The sequence below is a fragment of the Rhyacophila brunnea genome, unplaced genomic scaffold (assembly GCF_057557595.1).
Source record: "Rhyacophila brunnea isolate RB1 unplaced genomic scaffold, BYU_Rbru_1.0 scaffold_19, whole genome shotgun sequence".
Classification (NCBI taxonomy): Eukaryota; Metazoa; Arthropoda; class Insecta; order Trichoptera; family Rhyacophilidae; genus Rhyacophila; species Rhyacophila brunnea.
The window spans coordinates 36733536-36738966 of NW_028232848.1; positions in this window are offsets into that span (position 1 = coordinate 36733536).

The following is a 5431-nucleotide window of genomic DNA, read 5'->3' on the forward strand; positions in this document are numbered from 1 at the left end:
TCTGGATCAGTATTTTCCAGGTGTCTGGGCCGGCCGCTTTAGCATCTTTGTTGACACCAGTGGCGAAGGGTGGAGGTAGGCTGTTAACATCTGACATAAATAATAGTGCGCGTTAAACTTTGTTAGTCATACGTATTTGTTTTTATTGAACTAATACTACAATTTACAGATGATGTTGGTTCGTTTTTAAAATTCAATTAATCCCTGTGAAACCAAGCCATAATAGATAATAGTCAAAAATGTTCGTTTATCTATAAAATATCTAAAATTATGCCATTAAATCATATTATTATAGTTTTGGATATTTGATAGATAGAATACTATTTTTATCCATTATTGTTTGGTTCAAGCAGAGCTAAATGAATTAAAAAAAAAAACTAAGCACCACCATGTATAATATTATGTATTCATAATTCAACGAAAACAAATAAGTGTGAATAAAAAGTGTGCACTATTTTGTCGTATCGCCCAAAGTATACCAAAACTATTGTGGTTTGGTTTAGGCAAGGTTTACTTGATTTTCAAAAACTAACCAACATCATCAGAATTGTATAAATTGTAGTCTTAGTTCAATAAAAACAAATACGTATGACTAACAAAGTTTAACGCGCACTATTATTTATGTCAGATCTTAACAGCCTACCTCCACCCTTCGCTACTGGTTGACACCGTCCAATCACCGGAATCTGGGCCTGCCGACTGGTCTGGTACCCAGGATTCTCCTTGACGGTTAAGTACAATCCATACTTATGTATGGCCATACATACTATGTATAATATATTATAAAGAAATTAATTTGAATTTAGAATTCGAATTTCAAATATTATTCTTAAAAATATCGTAGTGAGTAGGTAACTATTCTTACAATTAGTTTGTGAATCCGTCCGCGTGGTTCGGATATGGTTAAATTGAATTGTACCATTACATCTGACTGTACCGGGAGATCGAGAGATGAAGATGGCAGAAGAAGGGCTTCGCGCCATCTGTTATCAAGGCCTTTTCTCTCGCGCCGAGTTACTTTGTTAGGTATTTAATTGCGCAACAGATGACTCTGCCCTGCTCTTGTATCGGTTTTGTTCTCATCTACATTTTTTGTTTTGCTCCAACGGCCGCGAAACGAGATCATCTCAGAAATAATAATACAGCAATGACGAATGGTACTGTGTTAGTGATGTCCCACATCAGTATTAAGAACCGGTAGATGGATATGACAGACAGTAGATATAACATAAAAATCTACAAAAAACTGAATTCCAAACTGAATTTGAAATAACAATAAATGAATGAAAATAAGTTTTTAAATTAAAACATTTATAAAGATATATCTATTTTCCATAGTGTAAAATTATAACAAGCTCGGTAAGGATCTGACCTCAATAATAAATTCTGCATATCCATTTTTCACTTAGTCAGCTATCCTTTAACGCAAACGCGAGATAATAAATAGCTGACTCGATTATTTCAATAAAAAGAATATTATTTTGATTGTATAAATAGCGAATAATAATTCATCGGAAATGTCACTCGTATATAAGTTCCCGGTCTGTTAGAATCTCAGTCTCTCAATCGCACCGTACAATATCTCATTCTGCCGAGATCGGACCTCGGAACATTATTATAAGTATTGTAACATAACTACTGTAACATACTCTTGTACCGATTGTTAACGCTGTAAATAAAACTCGCTCCTGCATCCATCTTCGACTTCTTCATCATCATTTTCAACACCATAACCTACGACACGTCGACGACTCCTATATTGGTAACTCAAATCGAACCCTACACATTATAATACATACTTTCAAAAAGCATATGAGTTAGAAGAAATACTAGAAAAATATCTCGATCCCAGTTGAATTACATTTTTTTTTAAATTGAGTGAGTGCTCTTTATGATAAAAATACTGCAAAATTTAAAAATCTTGTATACGAAGTCATAAAATAAAATAATCCAAAATTATTAGGAAGTGTAGGTTAAAACTATAATTTGGAGAACATTTGATGCCACCAATAATATAGTGTAATTGTTATTAGTAATGTAATTCTATTAATTTTAATTTAAAACATAGTAGATATTTTGTCGATAGAGTTTGAAATATATCAGAATGTGATTTGAAGTTAGGCAAATTTATTTACATACCTATTGTAAGTAATGAACAGTTATTTTATAATATGCATTTAAAAATTTATGTGTATACATACAACGAATTTTTAAGTTGTATATATAAAATAATATATAAATAAGTCCACTAATCTACCAATCGATTTAATCTGAACCAAATTATATTATTTGATATAAACTCACCTTCACTTAGGTACCTACATAAGTGGAACATAATATCATTTACAGATAATTGTTTTACGAGTATCTTTGTTATTTAGAATAAAATAATTCTGTGAAAATTTGGTAACGTATATTACACTAAGTATGATTAAAAGATTTTAAATTAAAATTTGATGATAAAAGGTACCTACCTAATCATATTATATTCGCGAACCAGATGATAATAGATTATTACTTGGTGAGACATCACTACGCGTAGTCTAATGAAATGGGAGGTGTTTGATTGAGGATACATCACTTTTTACAGGGCTGGCTGTGGTTTATCTTTTAATAATTATAATAACAAAATATTTGTTTTAATAGAAATTAATTTACTGTTATAAAATGTTATTAATTTAACCGCGCAGAATACTTATATCTTCTTTACTTCCATTGAGAACACTTAAACTTTTCCTGGTGCAACCCTCAAACCCAGACATTTTAAGTCAAGCGATAACACCTGGGGCCTTATGTTGTAACTTGCGAGTTGAAGTCGCCCGGTGACATGACGTCATATGACATCATTGTGACATACTACCGGAGTGAGTCAATAGTCTTCGAGAAATTAACGCTACTCTAATACTGGCGTTATTCATTGTCCCCAAACACAAATAGGTGTTTCAGCATAATAATATCTATGGTGAGCCGTGTGCATTGGGCGGCTCGCCTCGATGCGTGTATTGAGCATACGTCACAATTACGTCATGTCGTCGGGCGACTTCATGTCACAAGTTACAACATAGGGCTGCTTGTCTGCACTCCACTCGACGGGCAACATGTCCAACCCATTGCCAAATCATCTAGTTAACGACCTCTGTCACATAGGTTTATTTTTTGATCATATCGCATTATACCCAACATGCCACGTTGCACCAATCGTAATTTTTAGATATCCAATGTATTAAGTGGCGGAGCACACTGCAAGAAGGCCTAAATGGCACATGCTTTGCGCACTACGTTGTGCGCAAGGCAAGTGGTTTTTACGCCTCTCGTGCCACGCGCGCATCACACGGCCACTCGCAGTGTGCTTTGTCGCTAAAAGTCCATGTTTCACATGCATACGTTGGTTAATTACTTTACGCTTAAGACATAATATGAGGTCACTTTACTTAAGCAGTGTGTATTGAAAAATAGCCCAGAAGACAGCAGATTTAGTGGAAAGTCAAAGATTTGGTAATTAAATACCTTCAGGGTAATTGGAAACTAAGTAAACTGTGTGAAAATGGAAAAGATTCTTGAGGAGGCTTAGGACTGACCCTGGGTGATCAAACCTTTTAACATTGATTAAAATTAACCAGGTTTATAATTTATTTAAAATATATATTGTGCCATTTCTATCAATGGTTAGATCAGGGGTGGTCAACCTTTTGCATACCATGCGCCAATTTTTTTCACAGACGAGTTCAGATGCGCCATACAACTCACGCACCTTTTCTACCTTCTTACGTTCACGGTTGGGGTTGGAAAATAGGGTTAGGGGTAGGATCTGCTTCGCTTAGGGGAGGAAAAGGAATAACTCAATCACGCAATTAAATTAATTAATTTATGCCAGTTCAAAAAAACACACGTTTACTGTAGCTCCAATCTACAATAGTCAGAAATGATTTCTTGGACGAGAGGGTGATCGCTGTCGTGGACCCTGCTGATGGTGCTACAGCTGCCGGAGAGTCTCGTTTGGTGAAGATATCTCTGGACAACAGTTGGTTGTGATATGACAGAGAGAGAAAGAGCTCTGAGAGGGATGGACCACTGAGAGTTTTTGAGCGTTTGGATTTCATTAATGAATTTGTTTTTAAATCAATCAGTTCCATTTGTATGTTACTAGGCATCTATCTGCATTACATTTTGTTCATTAAGTGGAAATGGATTTGTAGATGCGAGCATGCAGTTTCCTTCTTTAGCGAAATCACGAAAACGACTTTCAAATGACCCTTGCAATATCTTCATTTTTCCAATATAGATATTTGGTCAAATTGCTATTATCCGCAGCACATTTATTTTACTCTTTCAAGTGTAGAAATTGACTCAAATCCTCATTTTCTAACCGAGAGATGAATAGTTTTAATTTCATTTTAAATGATCTGATGCTATTTACTAAGCTAGGAAATAATATATTCTTGCCACGTAGTTTTAAATGTAGATCATTGAGATGGGAATATGAAGATGGATTCATTTATGGCGCCTACTTCAACAGAATAAGTAGGCGCAAAGATGCAATGCGCCACTTGTAATTATATCTAATGCGCCACGGTTTGACCCCTACTTGGTTAGATAATACAGTCTGACTGAAGAAGGCGGACCACGTATTAAGAATATCTCAAATGAGTCCAAACCAAAATGGTGTAGGCATATGATGAGACTTGCGAATGCTGGCATGATTTGTGACGACGCAAGAAGACTAGCGAGCGACGGTGCTTGGAGAAGCCATATAGTGTTCATATATTTCACACATGGAGCCGATATGATATTATGCACACAAGGTTGAGAATCAAATTGCATCTATGTGAGTGTGGGGATCAGTGACGTCCCTAGACAAAATGCCGCCCCATTTTTTATCATCCTTTCACGATCCCAATATCTAAGAAATAACAAAACATACAAAATTAAATTTAAAATATTTCCCCTAAAAGTGGGGATTTTTTTGATGTTGGTAATTCTTACATGTCATTTTTGAAATACATTAATTTACTGTCTTGAGGAATTAAAGGCGATCCATATCACTTTTCTTCTTCACAAAACTTGGCAACATCATTTGTAATGATATTATTTTTTAGCCTGAGATCGCAAAGGTTTAAGCACTATTATCGATATAATGACGGCGCGACACTTCGATACAGACTAAAATCGTTGACATTTTTAGTTTTGATGGCCAACGCAACTTCCATGCGGACTGGTTGAATAGTTAGTAGTGTTATAGTATTCTCAAATCTGCACGTGTCGTTTCTGGTCATCAAGGACGTCGAAGGGCAACAGAAGTAAACTAGACATTGCGAACTCGACAAAAAATACAGTCATATTAAACCTTTTATGGTAATTAATATATTTTGTTTCCAACCAGTCAGCTGATTTTTTAAATATAAAGATATTTTTGTTATTACTAAGTTTGGTA